We start from the raw sequence: 13,644 nt of genomic DNA, 5'->3' as shown, positions 1-13,644 counted from the left end.
TATGGCTATGGAGGAGAACAAAAGAATCATGAGGATCTCAAAGCCTTTGTTGTTGAAACACTAGAGATGATCCTGGACTGAGTCCCAAATGGCACTCTTTCCCTTAATAGGGCATCACTATATAGTGAGCTACAGTACTTACCATATGGGCCCTGGTCAGAAGTAGTGCACCATATAGGGAACAGGGTGCCATTTGAGACGCCACCTCTGGTCTTATTGGGTGTGTATATTACGGTGTGTGGATTGAGGTATTTTTAAACACCTCTTCTGAAAGCATCGCCTTGCATGTTCCACTGCACCCCACAAGTACCCCCATCCCTACCCCCAAACCCTAGCACCACCCTGTCCTCTTGCCTTTCACCCTTCAGGATACAGAAGTCCCAGCTGGTCTGCTCTACTGTTTTCACATCCCTCCATCACTCCCTCCACTTCTCTTCTCATCTTCTCTACCTGTACTAACTTTGCATAAAGATAAGCCATTTCTACTGTGGGGTTATCCAACCCCTAGATCTATTATTTGGAATGTTGTTTGGAATCCTAGTCCTAGTTCTTTTCTATAAAGATTACCCCTCACCAGTTGCTCAATGGGTAGGCTACATTTATTAATGGTAAATACAGTCATTAGGGCTTGGCCATTGTCTTCTCTACAGCTTCTCTATGTGTTCCTTATGTCTTAAATAGCATCCTGATTCAGACAGTAGGAGAACCAGAGGAAGCAGTGAAAGCGTCCTTTGTCCTTTTATGGGCAGGGGGCGTGGATAAAAAAGGTCACACCCTATTGCAGCAGACAGTCCGTATACCTCCATCACATTCTGAGGATGCTCTACATCATTTATATCTCATTTACATACGATATATATCATTGGACAACTAAACTCCTCCCACTGCTCTCTAGCCAATCCTCCAACAGTCTTTGTATGGGTGCCGCCTCTCCCTCCCTTCCTTTCTCTTCTCCTTCGTCTCCCGGTCTCTCTCTCCTACTCTTCCCAAACACAGCAGACCCTGCCCTTTTATTCCTTTCTCTGTGGATTCTGTTTTAACAAAGTAGGACTTAGACAATGGACAGCTCTCTGTGTGGACTTGGATGCTGACACTTCTCTCTAAGGCTGCCTGGAAATTCATGTGAGTACAATCCTCCCATTCAGTCTGTCTTTCTCGCTGTCTGTTTTCCTGGGCTTTCTCCCCAGCCAACCGTAGTGCAGTGCAGTGCCATGTCCAGGATTTTTCGCTACATATGGATGCAAGGAAGCGTTTGAATAATTGATTACAGTATCTCGTCTGGCATCTGCCTCAGTTCAATGAATCTCAGAACAGGAACAGCAGTGGTTACTGACCACTAGGTTTCTACGGCTCTTCTATTCATAAGAGGGGGGAATGGCACACGCACGCACGCACACACACACACCTCTCCATTTTGGCTCCTGTCTGCGTGCTCTTCTCGGTGGCAGGTGGGCATCTATACTGCAGTCTATGGGCAGGGCTTGTGGCTGGAAGAGGTTACAGTATTTTGGAGAATTTATCATATATGTCTATATATGTTTATGTTTAAATGTTACGCTCTTAGGAAAAAAGGTGCTAAAATGGTTCTACAGCTGTCCCCATAGGAGAACACTTTGAATAACCCTTTTTGGTTCCAGGTAGAACTCCTTTTGGTTCCAGGTAGAACTCCTTTTGGTTCCAGGTAGAACTCCCTTTTGGTTCCAGATAGAACCCCCTTTTGGTCCCAGATAGAACCCCCTTTTGGTCCCAGATAGAACCCCCTTTTGGTCCCAGATAGAATCCCCTTTTGGTTCCAGGTAGAATCCCCTTTTTGGTTCCAGGTAGAACCCCTTTTTGGTTCCAGGTAGAACCCCTTTTTGGTGCCAGGTAGAACCCCCTTCCACAGAGGGTTCTACATGGAACCCTAAAGGGCTCTCCTATGGGGACAGCCCAATAACCCTTTTTTCTAAGAGTGTATGTTAGGTAATGTTATGTTATGTTTCAGTGTTATGTAATATAATAATGTTATGTTTCAGTGTTAGGTAATGTTAGGTAATGGTACTGTAAGCTCATACTGTCAGACAGGAACATGCGAATCAGCAGGTTAGATCTATGTTCAAGTCATTCTATGGCTCATCATTTGGCATTGTATTGTCACAGGGTTGGGTGTCTAGGTACCTCCCCTATCCTGCATCAAACATTATAGATGTCCAGTAGTGTTCCACAATGTTGATTGACTTTCTTAGTGAGATGTGCTTAGGTTTGTTGCAGTGCTGGGTTATGTTGGGTTGTAGAAGACTACTCTGGATGCCGTGCATGTTTGACTACTGGGTAGACTGTGTTTGATGCTGTTCATACAGCCTAAGGGTTGCATGTCTGACTGAGGGTTGCAGTCGGGTCTTATTAACGGTGGGAGCTGACTACAGCTAACAGCGGTTCCCAGATCTGTTAATATATTACAGTGTGCACTATTAGGGCACTGAACACAGCTAACAGCTGATCTCAGGTCAGTGCGTAGGGGAGCTGCCCACAGCCCTGGTCTTGCTCAGAGCAAGCAGCCCTGTATGCGTAAGATCAGACAGACATCAGCAGCAGGCTGTTAGCTGTAGTCAGCTCCCACCGTTAATAAGACCTGACTGCAACCCTCAGTCAGACATGCAACCCATAGGCATGTTCTGAAGCTAAGCATGGTCTGACTGGTTACAGGATGCTGTCACTACTACTACTACACTATTAATATTACACTATTACTGTAGTTTTTATAATGTAATACTGTGTACTAATACATAATTGTGCTGTGCTGTATTAATAATGTCATTAGTATGAGTCTTTGCTGTAATTCCATGCTGCTTTATGGGAGATTAATAGACAATAGTGCATTGTGACTGTGAATGCTGTGGGTTTGTAGAAGAGAGAGAGAGAGAGAGTCTGGAATCTTGTTTGGAATCCTAGTTCAACCCCCGCCCCCCAGTGGCCTCCATCATTCTTAAATAGAAGAAGTTTGGAACCACCAAGACTCTTCCTAGAGCTGGTCGCCCGGCCAAACTGAGCAATCGGGGGAGAAGGGCCTTGGTCAGGGAGGTGACCAAGAAATTATAGAGTTCCTCTGTGGAGATGGGAGAACCTTCCAGAAGGACGGCCATCTCTGCAGCACTCCACCAATCAGGCCTTTATGGTAGAGTGGCCAGACGGAAGCCACTCCTCAGTAAAAGGCACATGACAGCCCGCTTAGTTTGCCAAAAGGCGCCTAAAGACTCTCAGACCATGACAAACAAGATTATCTGGTCTGATGAAACCAAGATTGATCCCTTTGGCCTGAATGTCAAGCGTCACGTCTGGAGGAAACCTGGCAAAATCCCTATGGTGAAGCATGGTGGCAATATCAGAATCGGGCCGATGTCTAGTTTAACGCCGATGTCAAAGCTGACGTGCATACCTATATAATGTAGGTAGATGATGTAATGACGCCACAAAAAATACAGTGCTACACAGAACAGAAGCAGAAAAATACTAAGCGCACTCTTCCAACAACTAAACAAGTTCAGGTCGAGCAGTCATCTGAGAGAGTAAGAGAATTTCAGCGAGACAACTCAAAGGCGAAATCCATTAACTCCAAGATAATGGAATTCATTGCCCTCTAATACGGCTGCTGCCATTTCAATGGCATTTCAGGACATGTTTGAAACTTGGAAACATGAACACACTCCTAGTGCCATTTGAACAACTGACTGGAGAAATAAGCTAATCAACTGCGCCTGCAGCAAACGTGATACTCTCTGTCATGGTATTGAAACGCCTGCTCAACAAACTGACGACACAGACGTGGGGTTAATACTTGCAAAAGTACTCTACAAGAGGCTGAGAACAAGCGATTTGGTGGCATTCTCTCTGAGCCTCTCTACTGTGTCGCCACCATGTTCGATGCTAGGTACAAGTACCGCTACTTGTACCTAGCAATGGGGACAAGAAACAGGGTTTATGTGAAATGTTACAGACACAGCTGGACAAGATGGAAACAGACAGTGACAGTGCGCACCGAGGAAGAGAGGCCACGGACAGACAGAGCTGAAACTTCACTGCTTGACATGTATGATGAAGTCCTAGTTGAGACTGAACAAATGAACGAAACAACACAGCAAGTAAGTGAAATAAATAGATTTTGATTATGTTTTACTGGTAATGGGGACATACGAAATCCCAACAAAATTACTTTTTGTGTGTGTGTGTTTCAACTATTTAACTGTACTAGAGTGCTTAAAATGCCGCTAAAATTGTAAATATCGGGTATCGTTTTTTTGCAAGGAAAATATCGGATATCGGTATTGGCCAAAAATGTCATATCTGTGCATCCTTAAATTTTACCACTTCAAACTGGGAAGAATAGCATTGTTCCCCTTGTCACCTATAAGTCTGTAAGCCACAGGAACCGCTGTGTTCATTTTACTGTGAAGTGAATTGATTGGTTTACAATATACTAAAACATTTAGTTTGACTTGATGTGATTTGTTGGAATGTTATTAGATTGAGTCTTAAACACTCTGAGGGCAGCCAGTAGGACCCATTCTTCCTAACTGTATTTGACCCTTACCACTATTAGTATCAACACATCACAGTCCTCTTTCTCTAGTCTCCAAGCAGGAAGCCACAGGCATAACGTTCCCATTAATGAGATCTAACAAAAATTTTCAGATGTAGGGTTGTGATCATCCACAGTAGAATAGTCCTGCAATGCATAACAGTATTAATGGCAGTTCTCAGGATCAGTATCTACAGTGGTTCAGCATTGGTCTGATTGGGTGAGTCTCTGTGAAAAGCAGCATTTAACCTCGTTATGTGGGAGGCAACCAGTATGCCTAGGGAAACTAGCATTGGTCTGATTGGGTGAGTCTTAGTGAAAAGCAGCATTTAATAGGCTGTTTCCGAGAGAGTGATTTTAATTTCCTGTAACGTCATAGCTGGCTGGTTAGTGAGGTACTTTGTGCTCCTCCTGACCCCTGGCTCTGAGATAATGGATTATGTTCGCATCCCAAAAGGTACCGTATCCACTACATAGTGCAATACTTTTGAGCAGAGCCATTTGAGCCCTGGTCAATAGTAGTGCACTATGGAATTAGATGCCATTTTGAAAACAGACATGGACTTTATTAGCTTTCTGAATTCATATAGACAGAGACACTGAGCACCAGGTTCACTATCTATCTGTCTATGACTGTGCCTGTGCTGTATACAGTATTGTATACCAGAATGTTTCTTTGTGTATGGAGAGGAGAGATGAGCTCTTTTCCATTTGAATGTGTTGAGGCTGATTTGCATCTAGCCTCATTTATCCCACATGAATCAATAAACTCAAGTCATGACTACAGTATGGGCTATGTGTGTGTGTGGACCTTTCTGAGATCTGCAGTGCAAGGTGTGTGTGTGTTTATAGATGCTTGCGGTGTGTGTGCAGGCGGTAGCCTCTTTTTAATATGCCACATGCATAGGTGTGTGTATCCTAATGAGCTGCTATTGTGCTGAGTAGGATTGCACATTTTGGGAATATTCAGAGGTGGATACTTTCTGTGGGAATATATGGGAATTAATGGAAATATATGCAAATTAATATGAATACCATTTTAAAATGTAGATGTTTTTTGCATTGGATATATTTACCATATCATATGGAGACAGAAACATAAACCTTTTACCTTATCATAAGTAGACATAATTGCAAATTATTAAATTCTTCCAATAGAAATGTTAAAAAGCAATTTAGTTACAAATTTAACTTTAATTAAATTAGTTGATACTTCACATCGGATGATTTTACTGAACAACAAAAGAAAGGGAATATTGAATGATTCCCATAAAACTTTTTCAACATCTGTAAAATGATAGTCTAGAAACTAAAGCTTTGGTTGTCTTCCTCTCAGGCTTCTATGTCTTCTCCCTGGACCTCCTCAATGTCCTCCTCTTGAACATCAGACTCTGAGGCCTCATCTTCACTGTCACTTTCCAACTTTGTTGAGGATGGCTCATTGTCAGGCTCAAAAGCCTCAAATTTGTCTGGATGGCCACCAATTTTTCTGTATTGGTCAGCCTGTTGCGTGCTTTGGTGTGTGTGTTCCCAAACAAGGACCAGTTGCGCTCTGAGGTGGCTGATGTTGGTGGGACTTGGAGGATGATGGAGGAAACAGTGGAAAGAGCCTCAGATCCACAAAGCCCCTTCCACCAGGTGGCTGATGAGATATGTTGGCACGACTGCCATATTGCATCTCCATCCCAAAGCCCTTGTTTGGAAGTGTACTTCACCAGACTGCCAAGAAACTTGCCCTCATCCAGGCCAAGGTGGCAAGACACAGTAGTGATGACACCATAGGCCTTGTTGATCTCTGCACCAGACAGGATGCTCTTGCCAGCATACTTGGGGTCCAACATGTACGCTGCGGCGTGCATGGGCTTCAGACAGAAGTCTTCACGCTATTTGATGTATTTCAGAACTGCAGTTTCCTCTGCTTGGAGCAACAGTGAAGTGGGCAGGGCAGTACGGATTTCTTCTCTTACATCTGCAAGCAGAGTCTGAACATCAGACAGGATGGCATTATCTCCCCCAATCTGTGCAATGGCTACTGCTATAGGTTTCAGGCTGCTTACCACACTCTCCCAAAATACATCATCCAGGAGGATCCTGTTGATGGAGCGGTCCATATCAGCAGACTGTGATATGGCTATTTCTTGGAGAGACTCCTTCCCCTCCAGGAGACTGTCAAACATGATGACAACACCACCCCAACGGGTGTTGTTGGGCAGCTTCAATGTGGTGCTCTTATTCTTCTCACTTTGCTTGGTGAGGTAGATTGCTGCTATAACTTGATAACCCTTCATATACCTAACCATTTCCTTGGCTCTCTTGTAGTGTATCCATTGTTTTCAGTGCCATGATGTCCTTGAGGAGCAGATTCAATGCATGAGCTGCACTGCCAATGGGTGTGATGTGATGGTAGGACTCTCACTTTAGACCAAGCATTGTATGTCACCAGTGCAAATACCTTCTGTGATCCAAGGTCATTGACTGCCTTCAGCTCATCTGCAATGTAGAGACCGGTGTGTCTGTTGTCCCTTGTCTGTGCTGTTGTAGAATACTGGTTGAAGGGTGGAGATGATGTAGTTAATTATTCCTTGCCCATGAACATTCGACCACCCATTAGAGCTGATTGCAATACAGTCTGCTTTCTCTATGATTTGCTTGACCTTCACTTGATCTCTTCATCCAGCAAATGAGTAGATAAAGCATGTCTGGTTGGAGGGGTGTATGCTGGGCGAAGAACATTCAGAAATCTCTTCCAATACACATTGCCTGTGAGCATCAGAAGTGAACGAGTTGCATATATATATATACAGTGGGGAGAACAAGTATTTGATACACTGCCGATTTTGCAGGTTTTCCTACTTACAAAGCATGTAGAGGTCTGTAATTTTTATCATAGGTACACTTCAACTGTGAGAGACGGAATCTAAAACAAAAATCCAGAAAATCACATTGTATGATTTTTAAGTAATTCATTTGCATTTTATTGCATGACATAAGTATTTGATCACCTACCAATCAGTAAGAATTCCGGCTCTCACAGACCTGTTAGTTTTTCTTTAAGAAGCCCTCCTGTTCTCCACTCATTACCTGTATTAACTGCACCTGTTTGAACTCGTTACCTGTATAAAAGACACCTGTCCACACACTCAATCAAACAGACTCCAACCTCTCCACAATGGCCAAGACCAGAGAGCTGTGTAAGGACATCAGGGATAAAATTGTAGACCTGCACAAGGCTGGGATGGGCTACAGGACAATAGGCAAGCAGCTTGGTGAGAAGGCAACAACTGTTGGCGCAATTATTAGAAAATAGAAGAAAATAGAAGAAGTTCAAGATGATGGTCAATCACCCTCGGTCTGGGGCTCCATGCAAGATCTCACCTCGTGGGGCATCAATGATCATGAGGAAGGTGAGGGATCAGCCCAGAACTACACGGCAGGACCTGGTCAATGACCTGAAGAGAGCTGGGACCACAGTCTCAAAGAAAACCATTAGTAACACACTACGCCGTCATGGATTAAAATCCTGCAGCGCACACAAGGTCCCCCTGCTCAAGCAGGCGCATGTCCAGGCCCGTCTGAAGTTTGCCAATGACCATCTGGATGATCCAGAGGAGGAATGGGTGAAGGTCATGTGGTCTGATGATTCAAAAATAGAGCTTTTTGGTCTAAACTCCACTCGCCGTGTTTGGAGGAAGAAGAAGGATGAGTACAACCCCAAGAACACCATCCCAACCGTGAAGCATGGAGGTGGAAACATCATTCTTTGGGGATGCTTTTCTGCAGAGGGGACAGGACGACTGCACCGTATTGAGGGGAGGATGGATGGGGCCATGTATTGCGAGATCTTAGCCAACAACCTCCTTCCCTCAGTAAGAGCATTGATGATGGGTCGTGGCTGGGTCTTCCAGCATGACAACGACCCGAAACACACAGCCAGGGCAACTAAGGAGTGGCTCCGTAAGAAGTATCTCAAGGTCCTGGAGTGGCCTAGCCAGTCTCCAGACCTAAACCCAATAGAAAATCTTTGGAGGGAGCTGAAAGTCCGTATTGCCCAGCGACAGCCCCGAAACCTGAAGGATCTGGAGAAGGTCTGTATGGAGGAGTGGGCCAAAATCCCTGCTGCAGTGTGTGCAAACCTGGTCAAGAACTACAGGAAACGTATGATCTCTGTAATTGCAAACAAAGGATTCTGTACCAAATAATAAGTTCTGCTTTTCTGATGTATCAAATACTTATGTCATGCAATAAAATGCTAATTAATTACTTAAAAATCATACAATGTGATTTTCGGGATTTTTGTTTTAGATTCCGTCTCTCACAGTTGAAGTGTACCTATGATAAAAATTACAGACCTCTACATGCTTTTTAAGTAGGAAAATCTGCAAAATCGGCAGTGTATCAAATACTTGTTCTCCCCACTGTATATATAATATATATTTGTAATAATGACAATTACAACAATACTGAATGAACAATTTTATTTTAACTTAATATAATACATAAATAAAAATCTATTTAGTCTCAAATAAATAATGAAACGTGCAATTTGGTTTAAATAATGCAAAAACACAGTGGTGGAGAAGAAAGTAAAAGTGCAATATGTGCCATTTAAAAAAGCTAACGTTTAAGTTCCTTGCTCAGAACATGAGAACATATGAAAGCTGGTGGTTCCTTTTAAAATTTAATGTAGGAGAATATAACACATTTAGATCTGGTAAAAGATAATACAAACAAAAAAACATGCGTTTTCTAGTTTTCGTTTTGTTCCATCTTTGAAATGCAAGAGAAAGGCGATAATATAATATTGCAATTTAGGTGCAGTTTCAATTTTGGCCACTAAATGACAGCAGTGTGTGTGCAAAGTTTCAGATTGATCCAGTGAAGCATTGCAATACTAGACAATATTTTGTATCAAGTCTGCCCAAATGTGCCGAATTGGTCAATTGATACATTTTCAAGATCATGACTATAGAGAACATATATTTTGTATTACCATATCATTTTTGTAAGTTTACACTCTCCCAGGAATGTCATACATGATGGATCATTAGCTTGTACACTAACTTTCACACATCTAGATGGCCGGGCGGGGTGGGTGTGGAGCCAGAGACAGCAGGGATTCAAACTGTAGAACCCAGTTCCTACATTTGAATATAAAAATGGATTTTATCAAACAAAACTATGCTACATTTTATCTCTGGGACCCTCAGGATGACAAATCAGAGCAAGATCTAAGTACATTATTAACCTTCAGAGGTGAATGTGTCAAACCAGTTGCGGTGATAAATGTTTTTTTCTTGTGCACTCTCCTCAAACAATAGCATGGCATTTTTCACTGTAGTAGCTACTGTAAATTGGACAGTGCAGTTAGATTAACAAGAATTGAAGCTTTCTGCCCATATAAGACATGTCTATATCCTGGAAAGTTTGCTGTTACTTATAACGTCATGCTAATCACATGAGCGCACGTTAGCTCAACCGTCCTGGTATAGGGACACCGATCCCGTAGAGGTTAAAGTACTTAAAGAGACCAAACAATCTCTTGTTTTTAAATCAAATTATCTCAAGCTATCTCACTAAACAGAAATGGCTGGTGTATCCTTGTCTCTTAGCTTTAATAAGACTCGATTCCTCTTTTATTGTCGTTTCTTCACCATAACTGGAGAGAGAACACTGGCTTTTGGAGTTGAGATATACTTTTAGTTGAAAACAGACTCCGGCTTCTATTTATGCCTAAAAACTATTTCAGTAAAATGCTATAGTCATACACATTTTTGAAGTGCAAAATCCCAGATTGTTTTGGTCAAGCTCTTATTCCAGGTCTGTGTCCGTTGCACTTACAGTATAGTACACTACTTTTGACCAGGGCTCTTGGGCTCTGGTCAAAGTAGTGCATTCTATAGGGAATAGGGTGCCATTGGGGACTCAGCTTTGGTGCTGTGCCGGTGTGCTACAGTATGTCTGCTGTATGAATGATGATCAATGGGTAGACTGAGAGCCAACGCCTTTTCTCTAAGGTGAAATATGAATGGCCAGCATGCTTGAGTTACTCTTGACTATCAGCTGTACCTTCCAATTACTCTTTAACATGAGCATCCATGTACTTTAAACTTGGGGTCAGCTGTGTTGACATATTTTCAGCCTCTACATGGGACTATAGAACAGTCCTCCAGCTCTGTAAACTAGGGGCGATTTAAATAATACAGGAATCCAAATACTCAATTACTGTTCAGCCATGCATGACCCAAGTACTGTAGACTACAGTCTTGCATATGCGTTCCCTATGTATTTCCTATAGCCTGTACAATACATCCATTCTGTCTACTAACCATATGTTGGATATTCTATATGCTTGATGTGCTCTCTATGTATCCCCATTCCACTACCTTGACCTGGGTCAGGGCACGACCCCAAGGCACTGGGTGGGGAGCGGAGAGTTCAAATGTATGGCTAGTTGTTTAGGCTTTTTACAGTATATCGCTTTTCAGGAGACAGACACAGTTAGTTTAAAAGATTATGGTTAAGGTGAAATATCTGTGTCTTGCCAAATTGATGCATTCTTGTTTGTTTGACAAATGAGGGGGGTGTCCTGATTTCTACCATAACTTGTACATTGTTAGCTATCTGGAGCCCTGCACTCTACTCTTTAGCAAATGTAGCCTACCTACTGTTACTCAAGTCTCTCTGCTGTCATGCTTCCTTTTGATGACACCGACATATCACTCCCAGTGACAAATAGGAGAAACCGACGGCCTTGCTGTCTTTCACAGTGTTGTGATCTAGATTACTGGATGATGACATGCTCACAGCAACAGATGTAGCTGGAAACATAAACCAGTGTCTATATTTAAACACACTTAGACAGAACTGTAGACGTACAGTACACATCCCACATTAGGTCACTCAGACTGTCATCTGCAGCCAACCTCCCAGCTGACTGCTCTGTCAGACCTATGATGTACAGACAGAATAGAAACTATACAGTATCTTTACTGTATATGGTGTGCGCTGGGGCTTTGGTAGAATGTAGTGCATTAGATAGGGAATGTGGTGTCATTTGAGCCCCACCCCAGGAGTTGTGACTCCCCTAGAGGAAAGAGAGAGAGACTCTAAGTGGAGTCCTCTGCTCTGTGAAAATGTCTGTCTACAACAGATAACATCATTTGCTATGCATTAGTCAGGCAAACAGCAGTAGGCCTATATTCACTTCTTCATCCTGACATATTTACACAGTGGTGAGTCACTCAGATGATGAAAAAACGAAATGTAATACAACAAATGGACATTTTTGCAATCAGGGTAGATCTTCCTAACCCTTTGGTTCCAGGGCAGTGGTGGTGTGCGTTAGGGCTGAGGTGCATGCAGGGATAGAAATTAAATTAGCCTATGGCTAGTACTTTGAAGACCGGGCTAGTAGAACATTTGCAAAATTAGCGTGCCAGGCCAGGGAGATTTTGTCTTTTCAAATATCACAGATTTTGGACACGCATGCTACCTGTGCTAGTAAAAACCACTTTCTACTGGCAAAGCTGGTCAGTCCCCAAAATCCTTCAATTCCATCCCTGTACGTGTTGTAGAGTAAATCCCTGCAGGCAGATTAAACAGAGAGTGATGTTTTGTGTGAATCTAAGGCTGCAGTGTGAGGTAGCAGATTAAACAACGTCCTGCAGAGAATGGTCTGATGATGACGGGACATTAGAGAGGAATGAGAATCCAACCAGACAACTAGTATTCACAACACCTTCTAAATGTTGCAGCATATAGAATAGGGATTTTACTGTATGTATTTACAGGAGGTTGGTAACATCTTATAGGTTATTCACACACCAACTCAGTGGCCCTGTGGTTTCCGTCCTGTGATAGGAAGGTTGGGAGTTTGGTCCCGGGTCGAGTTACCAAAGACTCTAAAAATGGGACTCGATGCATCTCTGCTTGGTACGTTGCATTAAGGAGATGGATTGGAGGTAAGGCCATGTCTCTAGACTAGCTTTCTATCCAAGGGGTGGTACTTGTACAGTACATCATGCTGCTTCACGCTCCAGAAACAGGAGTTGGGCTCCTGTACAATGGGCCAGTCTGGCTTGGACAAGATGCTAAAGCCTTTACCAATGCCCATGTCCTTACCAGCTAGGGTGTGGATGTGGGGTCTCTATGGTGCAGCTTTAATTTACTGTAGATGAGAGGTGACTAGACGTGTTAGTTACTGAGCGTCTGGGATTGTGTCATTAGAGTCTGAGAGGCTGTGATCCAGACTGTGGACATAGCCCAGCCCTGCAGGAGTCCGTTAAGCCACTTAGTGGAGAAAGAGAGAGAGAGTGGGTGAGATACCATACATAGAAGGTATGACTGGGTCTCAAAAATCATTTGGGGCTCCCCTCCCTCTCCAAAGCATGACTAGAACCCCTCACACAGAAATCTATACTGACATCATGCTGACATTAAGAGCAGTATGACAGGGTTCTTAGGTGAGAATTACTGTAGACATGCATCACTCCTCACTGGATCAATCAGAATTAAGAATCAGATCTGACTGTGGTTATTATCTGATATGGGCTGTGTCCCTAATGGCTCCCTATTCCCTTCATAGTGCAATGCATGACATAGGGAATAGGGCGCCATTTGGGATGGAATCTGAGTCTCCATAGTAGAACAAAATCACTTTCTGTTGTTTTTCCTTTTCTCTCCATGTATCATCTGTCAATCACATGTTGGTATTTTTATTATATGAGTGAGGGTTACACACTGTACAGTGTTTGAAAAACCCCTTCCATGCTGAAACGGATTCACCTTTCTGTGTGAGGTTACAATTCTGTGTAAACCTTGGCTTAAGAATCTCCTTTTCACACCCACCGTTATATCTGCCATTCAACCTTTCTCCACGGACGTGTCAGAGTGCATTATTGCACAAAGCTGCTGTCTGGTGAACACAGTGTTTTTTTAAAGACGGATCCTCTTTCTGTGGCGAAGCGAGTGGGAGGAACTGGGAGGGGGCTGCCGGGTGAGTGTATGTGGAGGGAGGGGCGGTAGACTGCCGCAGGACTAGCGTTTCGACTAGTGAACATACAGAGAGATAGAGGAGGGAAGGCTGCTGC

General features: G+C 43.2%; 1 protein-coding gene across 1 annotated transcript in view; it reads left to right on the top strand.

The window, feature by feature from the left end:
• Nucleotides 1-944: 944 nt before the first annotated feature.
• Nucleotides 945-13,644, top strand: part of LOC139547954 (tripartite motif-containing protein 3-like) — a 37,687-nt gene continuing 24,987 nt past the window's right edge. The window contains exon 1 of the mRNA XM_071357187.1: nt 945-1,122. The gene's annotated coding sequence lies outside the window, so the exon portion shown is untranslated. The remainder of the gene's footprint in view (nt 1,123-13,644) is intronic.

Source organism: Salvelinus alpinus, chromosome 21 (genome assembly GCF_045679555.1).
Source record: "Salvelinus alpinus chromosome 21, SLU_Salpinus.1, whole genome shotgun sequence".
Taxonomy (NCBI): domain Eukaryota; kingdom Metazoa; phylum Chordata; class Actinopteri; order Salmoniformes; family Salmonidae; genus Salvelinus; species Salvelinus alpinus.
Note: the sequence above shows the minus strand (reverse complement) of the source record. Positions and strands in the feature narration are given on the sequence as shown.